Source organism: Formica exsecta, unplaced genomic scaffold (assembly GCF_003651465.1).
Source record: "Formica exsecta isolate Colony F162 unplaced genomic scaffold, ASM365146v1 scaffold98, whole genome shotgun sequence".
NCBI classification, from domain to species: Eukaryota; Metazoa; Arthropoda; class Insecta; order Hymenoptera; family Formicidae; genus Formica; species Formica exsecta.
The window spans coordinates 1,628,147-1,638,327 of record NW_021853741.1 but is presented as its reverse complement, the minus strand read 5'-3'; the positions used below and the strand labels follow the sequence as shown (position 1 = coordinate 1,638,327).

The 10,181-nt window shown below is 36.5% G+C and overlaps 1 long non-coding RNA gene across 1 annotated transcript; it reads right to left on the bottom strand.

Annotated features, from left to right (window-relative positions):
* Positions 1 to 8,161: 8,161 nt before the first annotated feature.
* On the bottom strand, positions 8,162 to 9,836 carry LOC115245500. The gene is made up of 2 exons (XR_003885555.1): positions 9,468 to 9,836; positions 8,162 to 9,403 (listed from the first exon to the last, which is right to left on the bottom strand). It is a non-coding gene; the product is annotated as an uncharacterized LOC115245500 (long non-coding RNA).
* Between the last annotated feature and the right edge of the window lie 345 nt (positions 9,837 to 10,181).

Genomic DNA, 10,181 nt, shown 5'->3' with positions numbered 1-10,181 from the left:
ATCGAAAGTATCTTTTCATGAATGATTAATTGTAAGTAAAATGTATTATAGTTATAGTATATTTTATAGTTACTCGTGATCTCGATATATATTGTATAATGTTTTACAATAAATAAATTATTATATACCTTATATATTTAAATATGCATATAGAAATATGTATTATCCATATTACGCTATTTGATTATTGCGTAAGACTTCTCTTCTTCATATTTCTCTATAATTTGCTATCGTATATAATGTTTATAGATTCTATTAGTGGATGGGCGCGTATCATCGATAATACACTAGCGAAGTCATGGTCACTCAAAGGTACCTGCATATTTTGCTTTAAAGATCGTAAAAATGTTTTCAAAAAGAAATGTCTGCTTTTTATTTTTTTACTTCTCTTTCTATTCATTTTTGTAATTCATTCTTATAATCTACAATTATTAAAAAATTATGTTGTTTTAACATTAGCAGATTCTACTAGTAATACGACTAGTGTTTGCACCACGAGATCGAAATCGGTCCCGATGTCCTACTGTAAGAAATCATCACAGTCCGAAAGCGTTCCAAGCTTGCAAGCAACAAAAGCATTGCAAATATTGAAGAGCACGTTTTGCACTCGCGACACCTGCCCCGCGATCACTTTTCTAGCTGCACGGGACCGTAATTTGCCCGATGATGATACAAACGAGGAACATATATCTTGCAATGTAGACGATTGCACGTTACTGAACCTAGATCAACATTGTAGGCGGTCTATTAATAATAGCCAAATTTGCGCTAGGCCACGAGTAGATAAATTTAGAGTTGTTTCTACCCGACCCTCATGAGAATTTCGCGGACGGATATAATAGTGAAAATCAATCGGATTAATCTTTTTGTGTTAAAACGTCACATATACATATTAAGCGTTTTTTTACTAGTTTTAAAATAACAAAAAAAAGATTTTAGTATATGGAAATCAAATATAATAAATTTTTATGAAACACGCAGATGATATATACAAGTATAGTGAAGTAAGAATATGCATGCAATTGTATAATTGCATAAATAAATTAATAAAAAGAATTGTTCATTTCTCTTTGTTTGTTAATATAGAAATCATCTAGAAACGAGAAAAAGCTTCTTGATCCAGCTAATAAATTATAATAAATTTAACCATATTTATAGTGATATATATGAATTTCCTTATTATTATATGAGAAATCGCACAAAATATATTCGATCATTTGTTATACATGTACAATCTACGATTCGCAATATGTGAATTTCATAAAACAAATGCTGTCGTGAGTTATGATTTAATTAATGAACACATATTAAAAACATTATGATACATATATATGCGCACAATTTATTTAGTTTAAAACAGTGATAGCGATAGTTGACACTGCAATAGTTCATCCATTAATATTAAAGTTTAAAGTACATAGAATATTTGACGCGTATATATTTTATGGTACATTCAATATTTCGTAGCGATGACAAAAACTATTTGGCACGCGATCTTTGAAGACGCTTACTTTTTGTATACAATAGCGCGTGTAACTATAATAAACATAGTTATCCTTATCATAACTAACTAGCATTATACATATACATTTTATATCTCGACGGGCAATAATCTTTTTTTTTCTTATTGACAATGCGTTTGGATTCAAGGTTATAATTTTAAAATGATAAAATGATAAATGATAAATTATTAGCATAATTAACGAGAGAAATACGGTTAATAAATCTGTTTTTAAATCTACTGTAGAAATTTTATAATTATATGTTTATTTATTGGCTATGTTTATATGGTTATTTAATTAATTTAATATGCGGTCGAGAGGAAGATTCTCGAACACATATATAGACCAATTGTATACATAACATTTGAGAATTCCATTATCATGAGCTCATGGCGAAGGTTCGAGAATTTGTCTATATCAGTTGTTTGTCACCGTTGTGTGAATCGCTGATTGGCAGCCTTTTATCGTCTGATCGACAACACCAATCATAACGACCGCGTATCGGCGGCTCAAGACGGAAATCGCCACGAAGAATCGTTACCGCAGTACGCAATATTTGAGTCGCGATCGAGCGTGTTGACTAACGTACCGAAAATCACAGCATCGAACGCGTCACACTTGTTAAATAATTATTACGTTCGTCTGTTTGTCCAAGGCTTGCGAAATTGTTGCGATTAATGACTTTCAAAATCCCGAATATTAATGAGAGAATTCGACGGACGCTTTTGTAGTGAAATAAAAGCACCGCGTAACGCGCGTTTTGCCCAAACACGCGCGCAAGGGGAGGTGTAAGTGAAAATCGTGTTTCGAGGCCGTTCGACATTCTGCGTCGGAGATAAAGCCGAAACAAGGATACTTGCAAAAGGCGGAGCGGAGATTTTCCGGATGTCCGCGTTACTTCCAACCAGTATGCCTAAGGTAAATACTGAATTTTTTGATGAATTTTTACAAGTAATAAAACTTGCACAAATTATGACATTATTGAAACAATGAGATACTGAAATGAGGCATGCAAATTTTTTAGCTGCGTAAGAAAGACATCGCCGCTTGTAGCAATTATTGCCCGTTCGAACTGTTTTTCCGGAGTGGAAGCACGTATGGAAACCGCTGTGAAGGAACTTCTGAGATCATCGAAAAATAACCTAAGAATCTTTAAGAACGGCATCGTCGTCTATAATTAAGAGTCGTCATCGAACGATCCCGAGGACGTGCTAAACGAATGGTTTTGGAATGCGACGACGATGAGCAGCAGGTGAACTTGACGCCCCAGCGTCGATGAGTTTTGCAGTTTGGTGTACGCCGTCCTTATGCGGCCTTTTGCATAAGAGCAGCTAGAAGTAAGTAATAAAGTTAATACTTTCATTATCAATATTTGAAAGTTTTGTTTCCTATATCCATTAAAAATTTAAATCTTTTTTCTAATTTTTCATATACCTCTTCTCTTTTATTTAGTTCTGAAATCAATGAATTTAACAATATATTTACTCTCTCAACAGGAAATTTATCTCTCCCTCTAAGTGTATCTTTACCTTTTTCACCATCTGAATATTTCTTTGTTTTAAATTTAAATTTAACGGGAGTAAAGGTCATTTTTTTCCTTTTCTTTTGCAGGAAGATCGTTGCATCTATAAGTTAGAGCGATGGCTCACGCGACTAAGCTTGCAGTTTTCGCACAATTCGCAGTCGGAAGACCGCCAGAACGTCTCGGCGGTGTAATCTGCGACGACCTACAACTGTTGTGGCAGGCAGATGATGACTACTTGGAGCGCCTGGTGGTTTCGCCTCTTGGTCGTCCGCAGCCAAATAAATACGGCATAGTCGATGCCGATATGGAGAAAAAGCCTCGCTGGCGTCACCTGTTCTCGAGGCAGGCTGCCCCTCAGCTGCTGCAGAGTTGCAACCTGCCATCGCACGCAAATCACTCGGGGAGTTGCTCCTCTTCTGCGTCACGTTGGCAAGATCTTGAGGAATCCATTTGCGCTGCCGAATCATCCCCGAGGTCGGCTGAACTTCGTTACACAGTTCTCGTCCCATAGTGACACGCCTCGATGACCAACCAGATAAAGGTCGACTCACCCGACAAGATGACGGGATGGTATTCGTCGTCATCCAGGATGGAGTGCTGGAGATGCTTCCCAAAGATGCTCTGGCTATTTAAAATGAAATTGAGACAGGTAAATGAACTCGATTTAGCAGGCAGACGACCCCATGATATAGCCTTTAACTAATTCTTGTATTTTGCAGATAGCAACGGCCGCTTCAACAATAGACGTGCGTCTTCTAACTCGTTTGCAGACAGGATGCTATCGGGAGAATAGCCCGATTTCGTTGCGCCAAGCTTGCATTTCTTCGGCGCGAGAGCCTCCATCGGGCGCAGCAGCCGGTTAAAAAGCAAAGAGTGCATCAATACGGACTCTTCCCCGGGAGGAAGTTGCGCTCCAGCCGCGTGGACTCGGGTTCGCATCTCGAGCAGCTTTGTTGCTGGATAGGCCGGCTAGAGCCAGCCACGAAGATATCTTACGCCGGAGCCAAGAAGGACTCTGTCATCGGAGTTGATGAGCAAGCTCGTTGAGTGAAGGGCTTCCTGCTGTCAAAACTGCTGCCCAAAAACGGATTGATTCTCATCGGTCCGGCGCTGGTGAGACAGCGTGCGGCGTGGAGCGGCCGTCGATCTGATGGCTCTCGAGAGGATCCATGCTAAGGATCTGTGTTGTTTTCTGCGCCACTGGTTCGTGCGGCGCTCCCCATCGAAAGTCCGATTGAAGGATGGAGGCGTAGACGCCCGCGCACAGCAGTAGGTCTACTGGCTCCGCAGCCAGGAAGTCCGGATCGACAAGCTCCAGTCCGCTGATATGGCTTCACCTTCGTCTGGCCGTTTTGATGCCGCCATCGTACAGAATGAGTCGGGGAAGAACTAGCGTCTATCATCGGAAGACCTCCTTCCAACGGTGAGATTCGGAGCTGAGATCAGGCTGCTCTACGCATAGCCCGTTCTTTTTCCGCCGGCACCGAACACAGCGAAGTAAGTGCACGAGCCGAGTTCTATTCGAAGAACTATTTCTTTTATATAAATTTGAACACACATAATACAAAATACAATTAAAACTAATACAGATTTGAACAAAATATCAATCAGTTCCAATTAGAGTAACTGGTCCAAAGAACAAGTATTCATTTTGTATTATTTGAATGTCTGTTTCCTTAAACTATTTATAAATCTCTAATTCGGATTTTAAAAATTTAATTTTTGCAGGATTTTCAAATTCTTCAATGATTCTTCCAATATAAAATGTGTTATCATAGTAGACAGTATATAGTATTTTTCTATTTCTATATTCTCCGAGTTAGTTTCATTTTCTTCGTTTTTTTATCAATACTTTTGCCTTCAAATTCGAATTCAATTATAAAAGACGTTGTATTTTCAAATGAAGGGTTATTAGAGCTTTTTCTTTTGTTTATTGATTCTGAGGTTGGCACTCCTTTTATTTAATTCTTTTTTAGTTTTTTCTCCGGTCACTCATCTTATTCGTAACAATCTATCTATAGACAATCGGCCACATTTCGTAGCAAAAAACCAACATAGTGTCGATTTCCTTATCAATAATATCTTATTTTTAATTTGCATTTTAAAAAATGATTTATCTTTAAACTTATTATTACTTTCTTTCGCAAAAATATATAATCTTTTATTTTTGACTATGTTACTCTTGCCATTCTTGTATTTATATCATTTTTTATGTCTCGTGAATCTTTTGGATGTAATTCTATTTTGGACAATTGTCGACGGCTTCAGTATCGTTTGAATTTTCATTTTCAGAAGTTTGTATTAAATTCGCAGACAAATCAACATTTTCAATTTTTCATAGTTTGGATTTGCGGCCGTAGAGGTTGAAATACGTCCGTACAGTGCCTTCCATTTCTTTACTCATCTCGTCGTTTCAGGTGAGCGGAAAATTACGGATGAAGATCACCTTTGGAACGTCGCTCACTCCACATACAGTCATCGGACCAATTCGGAAATTCGGCTCGAAGGACCAGCTGATGTTAACGAGCGAAGCGGTTGCGCGAGCGAAGAAATTGATAAGTACCCAATTTTGATAATTATTTTTGGGCTCCACTATATAGTGGTGTTAAATATTTGCGTGTAATTCTCGGGTAATATTCCTTAAGCGACGCAAACGAGATACAGACCTCTGTCTTTTCTTTCTTGAGCCACGATCTCTTGGAAAGCGGGTGAATTGATTAACACCGCGCGAATTATAATATAACAGATTTATTATGAATATACTGTTTGTGCGGACAATGTCTCGTATTGATGTCAGAGACGAGAGTGAAGCTCGAGAGCCCGTCAAGATACTTCTGTATCAAATCGATAGCTCATCAAGGCGACATCTGATATTGCGATGATAATCAAATTCTCACGACAGTGAGCCGAAGGACATTAGTACATAGATTATAATACGAAACAAGTAGAGTGTTTGTTACAATGTTTGTTACACTGTATATACATTGTAACGTCTCCCCTTGTCTGTATAATTTATTATCCAAAAAATATCTATCTTTATCTCGCTCATTTTCCTGCTATAAAGACTGCGGCTACGCGTTCGGGGTCGATTTAGTGCCGGTCTACAATAGGCGATTTAAGCCCTAAGCCTTATGACTGAGCTCTAAACTGTGACGTATTTCTGGCCTCAAACATTTTTCGCGCTGCCTTAAGCCCTAATCTCTAAGCCCTAAGCGACTTGGCCAACTCCCATCTTTTAAAGCTTAGAGCTTGAGGCTAGGATCGATGTAATTTTTCTCTTAAAACAAAGGCTAAATCTTAAATCACCTATTGTAGACCAGCACTAAGCCGGGCTCTAAATTAATTACTAAACAATGCCAGGTTGCGCAGTTTCTTTATTAAATGAGTTCACTGGTCGAGCGTTTACTATCTACACATTACTCCCAGAGAAAAGCGAAGATGGTTACATTAACTGCGTGCCATAAATATATTCCCTTTTTCGGTCTCTTTTGCTAAGAATTTTGGGTCCTCCTAACCGCCTTCGCCAACTTATTTTTCGCTCAACCCGCGTATTCTATTATTATATCTCGAGTAATCAATATCATAATGATCAATATTGCACGAGAGATTTTGAGGAAGCTTATTGCACTTATGTATATAATCGATGAAAAAAGTAATCTCAATAAAAGGAGAAAAAAGGCCAGTCGGAGCCCAGACGCAGTAGTTATAGCGTAATAATAAAATTCAATTAGATAGTGCTAGCGCATATATAATAATAAATATAATAAATAATCATACGTTTCGACCCCCTTCGGGTCCTTATCAATGAAGTTAAAACAATAAAACGCGTGAACAGATGTAATCAGATTCGGAGTACATAGTCGGAGGCGCAAAGTAAACAATTACATAATTTGTTACCAAGCGCCTAACGATGTCATCGGGTGGTTCTCAATTCAAAAGTAATCTTTCTCGCTCCGCACAAGCAAGAAAGATTGCGAGCAAGAGCAAAAGTCGCGGTATTGTTCTTTTTACATTCTGAGTTTTCAAATGGATTTGACGCAGAATCTTTTGCTGCAGAACATTTAACGATGTTTGTAATCGATGAATTTTGTTCTCGGACTCGATTTTTCTTTATTAGCTTCTTGTACTCTGCCCGTGATTGATTTAATTGCAATTCCAAATTTCTGTAGAATATTTTATGTGACTCTACACTTTTCTTTGCTGCTAGCAAATCTTCTGTGTCTTTCTTTAATTTGTTCATCAGATCTTTATTTTCATATTTTAAGGTATTATTATCAGTCTCGAGCTCTGAATTTCTTGGTTGTATTAGTATGCTGCTTCTGCAGATTGGCTTGCTTGTTCATATTGTTCGTCTTGAGATTGGACACACACCCGTTTATTACCCGGTTATTCTCCTTTTTAGTAGTTTAATTTCAGATTTGAAATTATTCTTTTTGAGAAGACATATCTTCTTGAAACGATTTATGATATTCGTTGAATTATTTTTGGCCTCGGCTGCAGCTGTCCGGTTCTCGTTACTATCGGCAAACATTTTCATGTTATTGCTTTTAAAATTGTCTACAGATACGAGCGATCTGTCTAATATGATATCTTTTTCTGTTAATAGTTCTTTTTTCGGATTTGTAATCATCTTTTTCTCGTTCATCTTTTTTTCTCGTGCTCTCCTGCAACCTTACCGGTTGTTTATTTCGTTCATTTCCTTCATTTTCGACGCATTCCAGATGAAGGTCTTCAACTTAGATTGCACTTCCTGCAATCGGACAATTTCTGATTTCATGACATTTTTTTTCTAACGAATGCATTTTCTCAGTGTATGACAACTCATTATTGTAACCTCCACGGCTTTTTTGTCAATTTTTTTCGGTTTTTTTGTCAATTTTTCGGCTTTTTTCTTGGCTTTCGTTCGTTCGCTTAACGAAATTTGTGCATTCCACAAGGCCGGTATTGTTTTCACTATTTTTATTAGTATTTCGGCGCGATGTTCTTTTGATTCTTCGTATTCATTGTCATTAATATTACTCATAATTAAAATAAGCATGGATGGTGCATTTTGTGGTGCTTCGTCGATATAGCTCATTATGTCAAAAAAATAGAACTGTTTCTGTCTCGATGCAGGTCTTGGCACACTTATTTCCTTTTTATGTCTTACATAGCAGTCCCTTAACAATTTATTAATATATTTAAATAATTAAAAGACTTACTATTACTGGAAGTTGTACTGCAAGCTAAACATGTCCATATGCATTGACCCAACATATTTAATGTACAGCAATGTATTCTCAATTCTGGTGGATAAGAATCTCTTAAAATATATGCCAATCGATACATTTCTTTGGTAACGGATTGCCGGAAAGGCCGTATATTTTTATTCACTTCTTCAAGTTCGTAATCGGTGAGATGTACTCTTTTACAAGATTTGTTTTGAGTACAAAATTCATTATTACAATTTTCTATTTTATGACGCATCTTGCATGGATTTCGAATACATATGCGAAGCATGAAATCCCCCGGCAAATCATGTTTTTATATTAAATAAAACGACAAGAAGCGACAGCAGTAAATGACAACAGCAATGAACGACAACAGCAGTAAACAACAACAGCAAAATAACACGACAATAGCGAAGTGAACGAATTAATGAATATATTGATATTAGAGAAACATATACCATAGACCTTATAGATATGTACAATTGCCTCCTGGACAATGCACACGTTGCACCTGACCCCGCAGAAGGTATGTACTCTGTACGCATGCCTACAATTTTGGTTTACAAAATCCTACAATATTATTTGTTTGTGTAGAGATTATGCATATAAATAAATGTGCTCCTACAAATGAGGCAGATGATTCAGAATCACAAATTAAAACTCTCAAAGCAGAAAATGAACGTTTGACAGCTCTTGTGCAATCACTAAGAGATAACCATATAAAGCAATTACAAAATCAGGCAGATATGTTTCAGCATTTGTTACGAGAGCAAAAGGATTTTATGAAAAATAAATTAACAGCTGCTTTAACTAAAGTAAAATTATTGAATCGACAAAAACAAAGATTAAATGTAAAAATGACCGACTTATTCAAAGTTTCTGTATTAAGCTTTGTGTCCACAATGCTAGAACTTGATCCGAGATCTCGGAGAGACGTATAGCCAATAAAATTGCCGCTTATCCGTAAAAGCTGCAAATTGATTGGCTACAAATTTCTCAGTTCGAGAATTCGGACCGAATTCTATCATCGTGAACACAAGGCTTTAGAAATAGTGTTCGGAGAAGGTTGGAGAGAGAAATATACTTTTTAGAACTTTTTTTTCTTTTTAGTACTTGAAGCAGTCCCTATTTCCACTTTTTCATAGCTTCATCCGCAGTCATTAATCCTGTAATGATTACATTTTGTTTATGATAAACAAAAAATTAATTTTTGTTCTTAAAATAGCTTACACTTTGCAACTTTGCTTCGTGTAATATGTTTTAAATATTTATACAAATTTTCTTCCACTTGTCTCCATCGCATTTTCTTTTTGGCTTTCGTTTATTTGCTTAACGGTATCTGCGAACTCCATAGAGATGGAATCGTTTTCACTGTTTTTATTAGCATTTCGTCACGATACTCTTTTGATTTTTTATATTCACTAATATCACTCATTATAAGAAGTGCGTGGTAAGCCTTCTGCGCGTTAAGAAACTCTCAGCTATTCTCGGTTCGAAGTGCCGCTAGTAAAAGTCCGCGTGTTTGTAACTACATTTACTTTATATATGTTCCAGTCTTCTTGGTTTTATGATCATATTTTTTTCGGAAGGTTGTCTATATCGGAATTTATATTATTTATAATTTTTAAATATATATATTATTAAATATATATGTCAAAGAATATATATATCAAAGAAAATATTACTTTTTTTCAATTTGTTCTTAGCTACTTTTAGATATATATTTTATGTTTAATAATCGCATTTCGATACGTATCAGAAGACTGGTCCTCTGGATACATATGTTCAATCCTTCTTATTTTTAATATTATGTTTTCCTCCCTCGGTTGCCTTTTACGGAACTCAAACGTTAAACCGTGTATAAAATGAGATATAGATACATTCGGAATAATATCCGATAAGTAAGTTCCTTTGCAAATATTTGGATTCGTAATAATATTCTGA